Consider the following 16,122-nt stretch of genomic DNA (forward strand, 5'->3'; position numbering starts at 1 on the left):
GAAACACTAACACTTGAAAGATAAAGAACTTGTTAAAGAGAATGGATGCAAGGGAATCAGTCAGTTGACTATTTTAAGTAGCCCAAGGAAGAGACTTTGTGGACCTATGAAGAGTAGTGGCAGTAGGATTGAAAAGGAAGAAACAATTCATAGTTAATGTTTAATAGGCTTTGGTTGATTAACCAATAGGCTTAACCGTAGTTAAACATTAACCATAGTTAATGTTTAATAGGCTTTGGTTGATTAACCAAATTAGAGTTAGAAAAGGAAGACTTGGAAGAATCAAGGATCGTTCTGAGGTTCCTACTTTGGACCTCTGGAAAGTTTTAATGTCTTTATCTGAGTTAAGAAAGATAGAAGGTAGAAAAAGTTAGATATGTTTGAGTTTGATACATGTCATTCCTCTTTATCCAGGGAGACCATTCTGGCTAATCCCAAAAACTCGTTTTCCCTATTCAATAAGCTTAATGTCCAGTCTCCCTAGAAATACCTCTTTGAAATATTGAACAACTCATACTATCAAACTTTTAAAAAAGAAATAGGATGTTAATCTTTCGGTACATATAATGATGGGATTAGTCTACTCAAGAATTTCCTAAATATCAGCATTGGTTTCCTGCAGGGACTGGTCTATACTTCAGCATAGTTCTGGCCATAATGCCTGTTGTTAATGAAGAGTAGCTGACTTAAATGAGTAGAAGTAGCAGCAGACAGTCATAATTTAATTCTGAACACCAGCTTCTAAGTCAATTCCAGAAGGGATATTACCCTCCAAGAATTATCCAAAGTATGAGAATAGGTTTGAATTCCTATTCTTAGTGAGAAAATACAAAGCTTATTTGGGGTCAGCTGGAATGGGACAAGGCCAGGAAAGGATTGAGCCTATTAGAATGTAATAAAAAAGAAAGAAAGAAAGAAAGAAAGAAAGAAAGAAAGAAAGAAAGAAAGAAAGAAAGAGAAAGAAAGAAAGGGAAAGGAAAGGAAAGGAAAGGAAAGAAACTAAAGAAAGAAGAGTTTGTAATTAGCACATAAAGCACCGGCTTCGTAATTCTGAGTTCTACTCACTATGTGATCATATTGTAAAATTTAGATTAGTGTCTATTTGTGACAGATATTAACATTGTTCATACTTAAACTTTGACGTTTTTATTGAAATTAAAGAGCTTCTGTAGTTGAATAGTAGACCAATTAAGTAAAATCAAATGGGAATAGTAGGTCATGCAAAAGGAGGTATCAGTTCAGTAAAATAAAGCCATTTAAAGTAAGACACATGTTTATTTACTTGGAGTCTTTTATCAAAAGAGTAATTTGTATACAAAACCCTATAAATTCTCAAAGTGGCCTACCTACCGTGGAACTGGTGAATGACGTTAGAATTCTTTTTTTAATTGGGAAATCTTGCTACTGGGGTCAAGGGGAAGCAGTCGACATGGCCACTGATCTAACTAGAGTTTGGCAGTTGTAGAGGAAGAAAATGCATTATTGTGGTTGGTCTGAGTACACATAGTAGGCAATCAGAACTGAGTCTGTACCCTGAGTCTCCTGTCCCTGTGCTGGAATCTTATGCAAAATTTCATTGTTTGCTAAGAAATATGAATTATGTATTAAAAGCATCAATGTGCTATTTATTCGTTTTCATAGCATTCTTATCAAAAGACAGGCAAAGTTTGATTCCTGCAATTTATTGAATGGGTAGCAGTGTTCCTTGACCCAATTAGATTTTCTTCTCACTTAAGTATAACAATCAAAATGGTTTAGTAACATACATAAAATAAAACAAAGTTTTCCTTTGTGTTTAAAAGGATTAGACTATTTGTCACCTTATGAAGTTCTGTAATTTTATAGATTTGAGTAACAAGCAAGCTTCTCTTGTGAATGTACTATAGCTTGCATACTGCCTTGAAGAAATGGGTATTTTTTATTTCAAACAAGAAAATTTGACAGGGGTGAAAAACCTTATTTTTCTCTTCTTTACTGGTCTTTCCCACAAGAAAACTTTTAAGTAGAAAACTCTATTTTGCTTTTTGTCACTATAACTAAACATATCCATATCTTTTATTTTAAAAAAATCTCTTCATAAATGCTAACGTAGATACCTTTGAGCATATACCTAATGTGGGCTATGCTTATAAATATCTAATTTTGAACCCTGTGTAGCCTTTGGTTCATTTTTACCATGTGTTATAGGGTTTTCTTTTTTTGTTTTTTTGGGTTTTTTTTTTACCATGTGTTAGTTTTGTTTTGATTTTTATCTTGATAAATTTGCTGTCCTCTACTCACTAGATCTTTAGTCTTAACTGAAATTGTTGAAAACTAATAATACATCGATGTTGGGTTATAAATTTAAGGCTTTGACGTCAGTAAATTATAAATATTAGTTGAAGATAGAACATACCAAGCAATTTAGCTTCAGACTGAGGTGATCATCCATATTTTAAAGCCTGAATAGATGGATATTCTGATACTGTAGAAAACACGTTGCAGCAGGTTTGTAAGTCACATTTTGTTTGCAGGCATGATGTTAGCAACGGGAAAGCTGCTTCGCCATCTAGTGGTGGTTTGTAGATGTGTCTGCTTGTTCAGGGTGTATTTTCCATAGGTTCTATTTTTAGCAAGACTGCACTGTAGCAAGCTGACCTAATGCTTTGACATAATAATCATGTAATAAGAAGAACGAAGAATAGAAAGAAGTCTTCCCTTTTCTCCATGGTGGTGTTATTGACCAGAAAAAGCTCAGTATAAATGGCATTCATAAAGCAATGAAGACAAAAACAAAACAGTATTCTTGATAGTTTAAAAGAAAAGGAATCAAAATGAATCAAAAAATGAGAAAAAACTATTTAATTTAACAATCTAATGATCTTGTGACCAAAAAGAAAAAGCAAAAAAAAAAAAAAAAAAAAAGGAAAAAACACAAGACCTGTTTAAATATTTCTTGAACTGGTATTTAATTTATTTCTGGAAATAAGTCCTATATTTTGAAGATACCTTCATAACTCAATATACTTATCTGCTCTGCTATTCCCTTTTTTTTTTTTAAGATTTATTTATTTATTATGAGCTCTGATGCAGGGACCCATCTCATGACCCTGAGATCATGATGGGAGGCAAAAATCAAGAGTGGGATGCTTAACTGAGTGAGACATCCAGGCACCCCTGCTCTGCTATTCCTATTTAAACTTTTATGCAACTATTCTATAATCAGTTACACCCTTTTTACCCTGTTATTTATACATATAGTTTAATAGTCTACTTGCTTTCTCAATTCTCTTTTATTATTAATCTTCATATTACCTTTACTCCCATTGGTTTTCCTTTCCTCTTATCCATCCTGACCATGGCTGCTTGCAGAGTTAGTTTTAGGAAATACCCTAAACCAGGAGAAACTCCCTTTCCTCTCCCTGGAAGTTGTAGCTAGCATCTCTAATCTTAGATAATGAGCCAAAAAATTAGTTAGTATATCTTTCCTTAGTTTTCGAATGACAGGGTACTGAAAAATCTCGAGTAGACTTGACTTACTGAACTAGAACATTGTCAGTATATACAGTTTAAAAATCCAGACATTAAAAATAAGTGTTTTTCAGAATTAAATACACCAGGATCTGGAGAGTGGAGGTGGGGAAGATTGCTTATTTATCAAAGTTCAAGACATAAAAATTAGGTTTAATTTTCTTCAAAATATAATTTTGAATCTTTAAAGAACAGAGATTCTTAAATATCGAAAATTGAACAAGTTTTTCTCTAATATAAAGATAAAAGCAGTCTAAAAAAAAAATAATAAAGGTGCCTGGCAGCTGCTGGCTTTGATAATGCTTTCCTGCAGTTGTGGTAATAGTTTTTCTGGCCTCAACTATTAGAACAAATTAAAACTGCTCAGCTTGAGTAACTAAGTAAGCTTTTTAACAAATTGCAGTTTCAAACAACTGAAGATCCTACAGCAGTAACTAGATGGACAGAGAGCAAAGAAGAATCAGGGCTTCGGAGTCTTTACATGGGTGTCTCAGTAGAATGGAATGAAATCGTTTTCTGTTAGAAAACCCTACTTTATTTGTTTATTTATCAAAATGAATATTTGAGAAAAAGTTAACTTAGCCATCCTAGACCAATATTGGTTTTCCTTTTTCTTTAATGCTGCATCTGCTAGCTAAAGGTGTTAGGATATTTAGTCGGAAGAAATAAAATATCCTATTTTAAAATTACATCTGTGATTAGGGTTTATCTATTTTTCAGCTAATTTGAAAGTACAGTTTTTCTTTTGAAAAGATCTTATTTTGAAACTTCTTCCCCGATTGCTTCAGTTTTTATTATAGCTACTTGGGGTGGGGTGAGGAATATATATCAAATTGCGAATATACAAAGGCAATGTATAACAATTTTAGTTTTATTTAATGTTGGTTACAGAAACAAAATGGTCACCATTCTTTGGGGAATTAAAGATAAGGATGGGTGGGGCACTTGGCTGGCTGAATTGGTGTAACATACCACTCTCGATCTTGGAATTGTGAGTTCAAACCCCAGGATGGGTATAGAGATTACTTAAATCAAAAACTTAAAACAAAGAATAAAGATAAGGATGGGTTATTACGCATATTATAAATGCCCTATATGGGTGGGATAGATTTATCTTAGGTATACATTAGAATGTCTTTGGCTTTTTTTTTTTTTTTTAAGATTTTATTTATTAGAGAGCGAGAGCACAAGCAGGGGAAGCTGCAGAGAGAGAGAGGGAGAAGCAGCCCCTCCCCCCCGCTGAGCAAGGAGTCCCGTGCTGGACTTGATCCCGGGACTCTGGGATCATGACCTGAGCCAAAGGCAGATGCTTAACCAACTGAGCCACCCAGGTGCCCCTGTCTTCAGCTTTTTTAAAAGAGAACTTATCACTGGGTGGTGTTCAGAAATAATTTGTCTTGTATCTGGAGGAGGAGTTGACAAACTTTTTCTGTAAATTTTAGGCTTTGGAGGCTTTGAAGTTACAACTGCTCGACTCTGTTGTTGTAGTGTCCTTGTAGTGTAAAAGCAGCCGCAGACACTGTGCAATGAAACTGTTCCAGGGAAACTTTATCTACAGAAGCAAATGGTAGGCCACACTTAGTGGGTGAGCATAATTTGCCCACCACTAGATAGCTTCTAAGAAATCTAAAGGGTAAAGACTAAGAACAATGTTCCTTCAAGTGTGTTCTGTGCAGTACTGACAGGAGAGTCCTGGATGTCAACCAACTTCCAGTATGTCAGAATTCGTGGGGGTAGGGAGTGAGGCAGAAATCTTTTGTTTTTGTTGTTTTGTTTTGTTTTTAACAGATGAGTCTTACAAACTAAAACTTGAGAACCATTGGCAAAGATTGCTGATGACACACAGCACCAAACATTTACTGCAACTCAAGGAGGTGGGTGAGGTAGGGGTGAAGGTTGAGGGAGTAAGCCTGCAGGCACGCAGCTCAGTGAAAGACAGGTTCCTGGATGTATGACTGGGGCCTATGAAGTGGGGTGCCATCCCAGGGCACGTTGCCTAGCCCTGACCTCGGGCCATATGTGCTCCCTATGAATTAAAAAAAAAAAAAAAGATAAATAGAAATCCCTGCCCACATGGAATTTAGAGTCCATTAAGGGAGATAGTAACAAAAGCAAGGCTTTTGACTTCTTCAGCTGGAAGAACAGAATTGACATTTACTGATGTAGGTCAAACTTGCAAGAAGAGATATGAGAGGGAATACCAGAAGCTTAATTTTGAACTCAGTAAGATTAAGATGGCTATCAGATATTCAGGAGATGTTGAGTAGGGAACAGACTATCTGTCTGCAGTTTTGGGGTCCAGGCTTGGGCTAGAATCATTTGGGAGTTGTTAGTATGTGGATAATATTTAAAGCTATAAGCCTGGTTGAGAACACCAAGATAGTGAGTACTGATAGAGACAAAAAGCTCTACAATGGCCCTAGTGCGCTCTAATGTCAAGAAGTCAGGGAGGTGAGGAGGGACCACCAAAGAAGAATGAGAGGGAGCAGTCCAAGAGATAAGGAGAAAGCCAGGCACTGTGGTATCCTGGAAGCCACATGGAGAAAATGTTTCAAGGAGAGGAATAATCGGCTATGTCAAATGCTACTGATAGTTCACATTAGTTGAGGACTGACAATTGACCTTTGGGTTTAACAAGGACGTAATTTGTGGCCTTGATCAGGCCAGTTTCAGTGGAGTGATGGGCATGAAAGCCGAATAAAAATAGATTGAGGATAAACTGGGAAGAGAGAAATTGGAGACAATAAGTGTGCCCAACTCAGAGTTTTGCTGTAAAGGGAAAGCAAGAGATGAGGCAGTGGCTGGAGGGGGAGGTGGAGGAGGCCAAAGAAATGCTGCTGGGAGTGAAGTGTTGGCTGTTACCAACTGTTCATCCCTGCCGAGGAACAAAGAAAACAGCCCTGCTGGTGCCTTTCAGAAGAGCATATAGGCTATTGCCAGGTATCATCCATTATACCCAGCGAGCCGGTATAATCTTGAGTAGAAAATATAATGCCAGGGAATAGAGTAATCGGAACAGTAGGAGGCTTTTCAAGAAAGAGTAAAATAGAATTAATTACTTAAAGTGCTTTCAAATGTGAATACTGCCTGTTTTCTGTCATTTTTGTATTCTACACGTTACCTTGACATCAGTAAATATATTTTCCATTTGAATTTGTCTTATCAATTTTGTGTACATATATCTATTTAAGACTTGTATATCAAAATGTATATTTTAAATTGGAGATGGAGACGTAACTTCACTCTGTGCAACTTGAATTTTCTCATATTGCTTTTTTTATGCATTCTAGCATTAGTCAAATTAGTAAGCTCTAGTTCCAAAACAGACTTTTTGGTGCATTAACAATTGCTATAAAAACCTCTTCTGTAGAAAGATTATGCTATAAAGTTTAGACATGAGTTTTGTAACTTTAAATATAGATTTTATGTTTATAGGTAAGTAACCAAGTGAATATGAGAGTATTGTTTCATTTTTAAAGAAAGTAAATATATATATAATCTGCCACTTGTAGTAGAAGACCAAGACCATAGGCCAGTTTAACATTCTTATTGCTATTTGGGAATTTGAAAAGACTACTGCTTAATCAGTAGAATCTTCCCTACCATATTAGCACTACTTCCCCTTTCTTATCTCATCATAGGCTGTGGGAGGTGTTTTCCTTCCCTTTCCTTCTTTCCTTCCTTCCTCCCTCCTTCCTTCCTTTATTTCTTCCTTCCTTCATCTTTCTTTCTTTCTTTCTTTCTTTCTTTCTTTCTTTCTTTCTTTCTTTCTTTCTTTCTTCTTTCTTTCTTTTTTCCTGCCTTCCTTCCTTCCTTCCTCCCTCCCTCCCTCCTTCTCTTCCTTCCAATCCTTCCTTCCTTCCTTCCTTCCTTCCTTCCTTCCTTCCTTCCTTCCTGTGGAACATTTCAGTAAATTAAAGTACCTCTCTCCTATACTGTCATCTGGGACACATTTACATGGCAGTATGAATATAAAATAGGGAAAAGGAAGAATAGAATACTTTTGCATTCTTTAATGAAAAAAATGAGTGGTTTTGAAAAATGATTGTTATAGCTTCTTTTATAAATTAGAAATCCCAAATACATATTCTCGTATCCATAACGTAATTTTTTAAATACATTAATATGGGTTGATCCATCTGTGACTTCAGTCAGTAGTGGGAGGCAGCATGGAGCCAGATTCAGCTTATGTGGGACTCCAGCTACTTGCCTCACAGACAGCAACAAAATGTGCCTATCTGTATTTGTGAATATAAATTGACCTAAAACAAATTATTAAATCTTTTTATAGAACATTATGAACTTTTATAGCTTATTAGACCAGCAGACAGCATGGTCCCCATTCACAGTCCAGAAGTCCATTGCCACACACCTCTAGTATATGTAATGAAGGCTTGAGAAATAGTCTCATCTTCTTGAAAAGGCCCATAATGTGAGTGAGCAATTTTGATGCTGAGACTAAATCCATATCAAAAGAATCAACCTGCTTATAAGACTGTGCTGAATTGGATTAGCCTTACAAAAATAACATCTAGGAAACTGGATCTGGTAATACTTTACAGTTATTTTATATGAGTTATTTTAATTAAGTGTTGATGATGATAGAATATCTAAGATGTACGGGAGATAAGCTACATATTTATGCTTATCAGCAGAACGCGCTAGCACAAGTATGTCATTTTGTGAGCTAAATTAGTTTAATACTAGTTGGAATTAAAATGTGTTAATCAAGAGTGTCTTATCCACTGGGGTGTCAGTAATGTCTGATGGAGGTTTTTATGGAAAACAGAAAAGAAACTAAACAAATTAAGATATATGAATTTTAAAGTAACTTTGACGAAATTCATTTGATGTATAATTTATGCTTCATTACTTTTCTACAGAAAACTCCTGAAGCATCTCATGGAATTATAAAAATTAAAATATGTGAGCACTTTTACTATACGAAAGATGGCTGTAGTGATATGCAGAAATCACAACACTAAAGATTTTTCAAAATAATATTCTCAGTATTATTTATTATTGATAGCACATGAGTTGAAGAAAGTTAGCACAATTAAGGAAGAAGATTTACTTCTAAATGAAATAGGGAATTGAAAAATAGAGAATAGAAGTTTATCTAGGAAAATCTGGGGCACCTGGGTGGCTCAGTTGGTTAAGCATCCGACTCTTAAGTTTGTCTCAGGTTGTGATCTCAGGATTGTGAGTTCAGGCCCTGAGTCAGCTTCACGCTGGGTGTGGAACCTTCTTAAGATTCTCTTCCTCTCCTTCTGCCTCTTCCCACCTCTCTCTCTTAAAAAAAAAAAAAAAAAAAGAGATAGATCTATATAAGGAAAATCTTGTACAGTAAAGAGAATTGAATTAACTAAAAAATGGACACAAAGTAAATAAAAGGTAATATTTAGTATTTAGTGTTTAAAGGAATGTTTATGCTTTGGGTAAAATCTTATAGTGAACGTATTTTTATTACCTTTCCAGGACTATAAAAAATAATTAAAACCTGCCATATTTAACATTTCGAACAATTTTGTTTGGGAGAAGTTTTTCCCTTGAAAGATTCTAGAATAATTTTTATGTCATAGAATTGTGTCTTACCTATTCCCTTTGTCTGCTTAAACAGTACATCAAAAATATCAGAAGAAAGATTTAATCTGTCTAAAGCCATAACTGCACAGGACCAAGTGAGCTAGATATTTGGTCTTTATGTAATTAATATAATATTTTTTTCTACCTATATGTCACTTTGCATCTTGTGTTTTTGCCTAAGTGGTGATAGAAGCAAATTACTTTTTGGCAAATAACCATTTTCTTACAGATTTTGGACTAAAGATGGTTATGGGCTAAAGACAATACAATAGGAAGACAAAATGCTTAATATTCTTACTTAAATGCTTAGCCTTTTCTTAATGGAAAGAAAATATGTAAGCTTAAACATGTCTGAGGATTCTCTCTCTCTGAATATATTTCAATCTAAAAAGATGAGGTAGGGTCCTTTGTGTAAACGTGGTACTGTAGGACACAACTGAGAGAAACCTGAACGGAATAGGAGGGAGTAAAAGGCCTTATTAGTCATCTAAATTAGAAATTCTCTTAGACGTTGTTGATTGGGATATTTTATTGTAATTCAGTATCTTCTTGGGGTCAACACTTTGTTCCTTACCTGTTTTTATTAGGTCCTCTGGAAGATATAAATTATCCTATTGAAGCAAGCAGAATTTTCCCTTCTATACATCATCGATAAGCATGTACTCACTAGACAAATCAGATATACTATGCTAGTCCTGGGGCTTAGTGTTTACAATAGCAAGAGGTATCACCTATTTTTAACAAGACACATTGGTCAGGTGAGATTTTATGCGAGAGAACCAAACTTTATTCCATCTTTTGCTGTTTTTTTTTTTAGTCTTCCATCAGTGTTGTTCATTCCCTGAGTCAATGAGCCAGCTATGGAACCAACCAAATATTTATTGAATGCAACTCTGTATTCTCTCTTAGAATGTGCTAACTGCTTCCTTTCCTTCCTCATGAACCTCATTATAAGTTATCAGATTATAATGAACAGTTTGATGATAATGACGATGCTCTTCTAATAATACCACATCTCTTTATCACCGTTCCCTACTCATCTTCTATTGCCTTTTGACATGTGACTTAAAAACACATTAATAAGTGGACTAAAGACAACATATATTATCGAAACTCTACCAAAAATATGTAAGAAAAGAGAGCTAGAGATTACTAAATTGATTTTATTTCAGTTGGCGCATTTCTTTTTAGTTCAGTGAATCAAGAGCACATGCTAATTAGTGCTTTATATGCAAATTAACTTGCTTACCTGAAATACCACTGCCTTTTCAGCTTTTCCTGCTTGAGTGGTAGCAAGGGTAAAGAATTCTGCATTAAGTGAATGGTTGCACAGTTGCTGGGGGGCCCAGGAGGAAGTGCCAAGTCAGGCAATTTATTTGTGGTCACTTGGTCATAAGAATGAAGTATGTGTAGCTGCCTTCAGTCCATAAAGGTATTACTGTAGCAGGATGTTATCTCTATTAGAAAACTAAAATGGCAATTAAGAAATTTGGTCTTTGGGCCTCCTTTTACACAGTAAGGAGGTTAACCTACTAAATTCTAAAAAAGTAAAACGTTCTGCTATAAAATGTGTCCAAAAGTTACACTCAAATAAAATTTTATATGTCAGAGTTTATTATAATTGTACAATATAAAATTTGTAAAACTTCAGTTGGGTAATTCTGTGAGGAAGTCATTTTTTAAGTGAATGTTCATTTTTTAAGTTGTTTCGTCAGTTCCTATTTTCTTAAACTTGGTAATTGTGTTCTTTCAGTCATTTTAAAAAGACACTGTTTTTTTCAAAATTAGAAGCAAATTCCACATGAATAATTTTGTCCTCAGAAAGTTGTTACTTTACATTAGATAAGTCCCGTAAAATTGTGTTTTAGAACATACCTCAGACTTCTTTCATAAGAGTAAACTGTTCTAAATGTTACATTTGTCCATTCTAAAGAGATCAGTATTATTCTTCTCTTCTTCACTGATTTGTTCTAAATTGTGCTTATAAAATAAAATAGAGTATATAGAAAATAGTATGTGTTATACATAGTATATAAGTAATATATAGAAAATGCTTAAGTGGCATTTTAAAGAAACTTATTTTTTAATGATTTTAAATTTTCTTTATTATCAGTTTATTCTCAGAGACTAATATTTAAAGAGTTTCTAGGGGCACCTGGCTGGCTTAGTTGGTGGAACATGAGACTCTTGATCTCAGGTTTGTGAGTTCAAGCCCCACGTTGGGTGTGGAGATAACTTAAAAATAAACTCTTTAAAAATAAATAAATAAAGAGTTTCTAAAGCCATATAAATATTTAAAATAAGATATAAGGTGATTTGGGCACCTGGGTGGCTCAGTCAGTTGAGTATGCAACTCTTGATTTCAGCTCAGGTCACAATCTCAGGACTGTGAGATCCATCCCTGCGTGGGGCTCCGTGCTGGATGTAGAGCCTGCTTCAGATTCACTCTCTCCCTCTGACCCCCACCGTGACTCTCTCCCTCTTTAAAAAAAAAAGAAAAAGAGAGATAAGTTGATTTATATATTGCTACATCCATTTTAAGGATTCTTGGAAATACCAACTTTATTTTATGGATTAATTACCTTGACATTAAGATAATTCCTTGCTCTGCTATGGTTTTGTGTTCTTGCCTCTGAAGTGGGTTTCCTTCATATCAGGGCACACATTATACTGTATTGTACTGAATCCTTTATGATAGTAGAATGAACAAAGTGCTAAGAAGTCGAAGGAGCGGAGCCTATAGAGATTCTTCAAAGAGGAAGTGACATGTAAACTGTCCCTAGGGAGGTCAGTAGAAATTTACTTGGCAGAGAAAGAAGAACACAGGGTAGTCTCAAGAAACAGAGAATATTCTGGTGTTGATAAATCAGTTATATGTTTTCTAAAAACTTTTAAAATGTTAGGAAATATTACAGTGACTGATGGTAGCTGCACTTGTGAGCATAGAATAGTGTATAAACTTGTCAAATCACTGTTGTACACCTGAAACTAATGTAACACTGTATGTCAACTACACTCAAATATACTTAAAGCCATACTCAAATAAATAAATAAATAAATAAATAAATAAATAAATATTTTTTAACAAGAAAATATTAAAGTTAACATTTGAGCAATGTGTCATTTAAGATGTACAGTTTATCATGTATATTAAAAGAAGTTAGGGCTTAAAATAGTTCTTAGCACCTGTAATTTCAGGATGGGTAAATTTTTTTTTTTTTTTTGCAAGTTGAATATTTTTTTTATGTGTCTCCCCAAAACTCATCTTGGATCAACAATAACACAAAGGTTCACAGTTGGAAGGAAATCTGTTCCCATGCCACAATGACCTTAAAGCCATAACTGAAATATTGGAGCTCCGTGCTTGTCTTATTCAACTATAATACCACATATTTCTTTATTCATTTAAAAAATGTGCTGAATGCCTACTATGTGCTAAATACCACATTAGATGCCATGGTACCAGCCTACAAGAAGCTCCCAGTCTAGCATGGCAGTCAGATTACAGGTAGTCACTTAAACCTTGGATCTTCCCCACTTCTGTAAAAGCATAACCTCAAGCCAAAAACTGGGGATTTATCTTTGGTTCCTCTCTTTTTCTCATTCCGTGTATCCAGTGCATTGTCAAATCTTGTCAACTCTACTTTCATTAATGTCCTCAGTTTTCCTCTTCTATCCTGTTTTTCTACAGCCTTCACTAATATTTTCTTTATTTCTCAGGATGGGTATATTATTTATAAAACAATTCCATTGGGAACATTTGGAATCTTCAGAGAAGGAAAGAATCATCTGAGCAATCCAACTTCAACTAGCATGAGGAAAGAGAAAGAGCTGGTTCCTTCTAATTGTCAGGGAATTGAGATAAAACACTAAGGGTTTATGAAAGATCAAATAAGAGACAGACTACCTTCCACTAGCAGAAAGGGCACAGAATAAAGGAAAATCTCTCTTTTAGGGAAGCAGAAGTTTAAAATTCCACGAATAATTCTTGATATAATGGAAAATAATAATCCTTTAAGATTGAATGACATTCATTCTGAAATAAATTATGATTCTAAATGGTATGATATTTTCTCTAAAAGACTACTTAGAGGAAATGAGATAGACATTTGGTTTGTATTTCAATTAGAGTTCTTTTTCCCCCATTCATTTAGTCACCAAATTTTATTGAATTCTCAGGCTTTGTATATGTTTTTATTCCTTTCACTTTGGGTTATCCCATTCTGTCTGGGCAGGTAGCTGAAACACGTAGAAAGAATTTATGCCTATAAATGTAGTTTCCATATGTCAGAGCACTAACAGCGCTACTCATTTTATCTTGTGTTATAAAGAACCTGATTCCGTGAGTTTTGCCTCATTTGGAAAACTTTTTTCCAAAATCAAAGCATAGCCTTGATTTTCATTCCTTCATAGCACTACATGTTCTGTCAAGTCGGGGGGATGTAATTATGACTTCTGAGGGAAGGCAACAGATTGAAATATTATTTTCTGTGGGTTTTCATTGATACTTGCCATTTGGTGAAGAGAACATCCTATTTCTTCAAATTAGTGGGCTGATAGAGAAAACAGTTCTTCCAGAAAATTGTTTATCCTATTAATTACAAGAATGGAACCTGAAAAAATCCTAATCAGAGGACAGTGAACTTGATCTGCTTTGTTTACTGAAATGTCCAATGACTTATCCCAAAGTATATTTGTAGGTATTGAACACACATTTGTTGAATTAAAGAATTGCTAGTATACCTTTTAATTGAGAAGTTCAGTTTTTTTTTTATTCTTCCGATTGACCTTTGATCTGAACAAAGTGCATCATTGTTGGAGTATTTTTTTCTTTAACTAGGTTTTCCTTTTCTCTGGAAAGCACGGGAATACGTTTCTCCAGCTCCTTGATAAAAGTGGTTTTCGAGTTAGGAGCATATGCCTATCTCGCCACCCCTACACATTTCAAATATTCATAGCTACTTACATTATACAAATCTGTATGCATAAGGGTAATGCTGAAGGTAATTAACACAGAATCACGGAGTTTTGTTTTGGGTGTTTTTTGTTTTATTTTTTTCATTTTGCTAAGGGACTTTAGAGATTATCCAGTCCAACTCCCTCATTTTATGGTTTAGAAAATTAAAGCCCTGAAAGGTTTTTTAGCCCAGAGGCCCTCTGCTAATTAGTGTTATTGCAAAACTAGAACCCAGGCCCTGACTCCCAGTCAAATGTTTTTTTCACAGACATTATAAATAGCTTTTTCAGGATGAAGGCTTTTTCCAGTTAAAATATTGATTCACCAACCTGACACCTTCAGGCAAGTATTTTAATGCCCAAACTATTAAAAAAAAACTTTTCCCCCAAATATAAAGATGATTTCCTAGCCAAAAATTCTTTTCAAGAACCTGTTCTTCCCAAGCTGTTAATGCAGAGAGCATTGACATGTCTGTCAATAGATACACTTCATGTGATCAGATGGTAACCTCTTAGCTGAGTATTTTACCATTAAAGAATTTAAATTAGTTTTAATATCTTGAATTATATCTGAAAGGAAATTGGCTTCTGAATGTTGGTAGAACATTCTCAGTTGCTAGTATGCAAACTCTCGTGGGTTCGGTTGCTGTGTCTCTACCTCAGCAAGGAGGCAAGTGAGGGCCTGTGTGGTGACTAGGTCATCTAAGGTCACGTTCAGTCTGAATAGTGACAGCTTATGTTACAACAGCACTAATTCGATATCAGAAGGGCTTTACCCACAGCAATCTTTGTATTTTAGGTAGAAGGAGTAGTTTTTTATCCCAGTCAACTAGATTTTTGTCATTTTTTCTGTAATTGGATGGATACAGATGGGAATTTATAAGTGGTTTTCTTTTCTTTTTTTTCTTTTCTCTTTTCTTTTTTTCTTTTTTCCTTTTTTTGGTCAAAAACACATAAATTTGAACTTGGAGGGGGGCATACAAGAGGAAATAAATTAACTAAAGATTTAGAGAACTTTTCTCTCAATCTTCCTCTGTAGAGCTACCACAAGCTCTGCCTCCCCCTCTCAGTAGTTCCTTGATGGTGCCTCACAGTCAGGACAGTATGACAATCCCATTAAAATACATTTATTCACAGTACCATCGAGTAGAGAAATCTTTCTTTTCAGATAGTCCATTATATTAACACTGAAACATCATTTTACATTCAGAGGAATATGCAGATCTCAAATGTTCTATTTCGAATAAGGTCCATCGCAATGTTTATCTCAGCATTTGGTATTTAGTAATATTTTTAACATAATTTCTACCTCAGATTCCATTTCAAAGTGAATTTTATAGACAGGAATTATTAGTAAACCTATTTTTATTTCTCCATGTTTCAAAAACAAAATCGATACATTTTGGGTTAATAAACGTGTCATAAAACATCACTTTGTGAAAGGAAGGCAAACATTCCAAGACCAATAATACAATACTTAATTACTAAATTTTTTACATGAGTCCAGAATTTAAAAGGCAGTTCCATAAATGAAATTAGATGATTAGAAATAAAGCAGAGGGAATGTGAATATTGGGATAAGCTTCTAGTTGGCAGTATAGTTAACTAACTAATTCTATTTAGAGTAGTCTAGAAAGGATAAAAGAGAAACAATTTTGAACAAATACATGAAAACTAAACATTCTTTCAATGTTAAAATTGGAAAATCCACTTAAGTTTTATCAGCTGGAGGCGACAGTATTACCTGAATAATCCAGTGTTTCTGTCCATTTAAAATGATCTTCTGATTAGCATAAAGATTAACATAGGAAAACATACAATAATGGTCTGACTAACATGTAAGAGCACAGTGAGCACAAAACTGAATTGCTTGTTTAACTCTCAAGTTCCTCTTGTTGGTTTGTCAAATCTTGCAAAAGATATTATAGAAACAGTCCATACAGCATAAATTTGTTAGGATTTTATTTTTCAGATGCTGCTTTTTAAAATAACCCTGCTTTTAAAATGTAGCCAAGAACTACAGGCTCAGTTTCTAAAATGTTTATAGAAAATACGTTATAAATATGGAAT

At 34.6% G+C, this 16,122-nt stretch overlaps 1 protein-coding gene across 11 annotated transcripts in view; it reads left to right on the forward strand.

The window, feature by feature from the left end:
- SSBP2 (single stranded DNA binding protein 2) overlaps window positions 1-16,122 on the forward strand; it is a 278,964-nt gene that overhangs the window by 202,829 nt on the left and 60,013 nt on the right. The window lies entirely within an intron of this gene.

The sequence above is a fragment of the Ursus maritimus genome, unplaced genomic scaffold (assembly GCF_017311325.1).
Source record: "Ursus maritimus isolate PB19 unplaced genomic scaffold, ASM1731132v1 scaffold_5, whole genome shotgun sequence".
In the NCBI taxonomy this organism is placed as follows: Eukaryota; Metazoa; Chordata; class Mammalia; order Carnivora; family Ursidae; genus Ursus; species Ursus maritimus.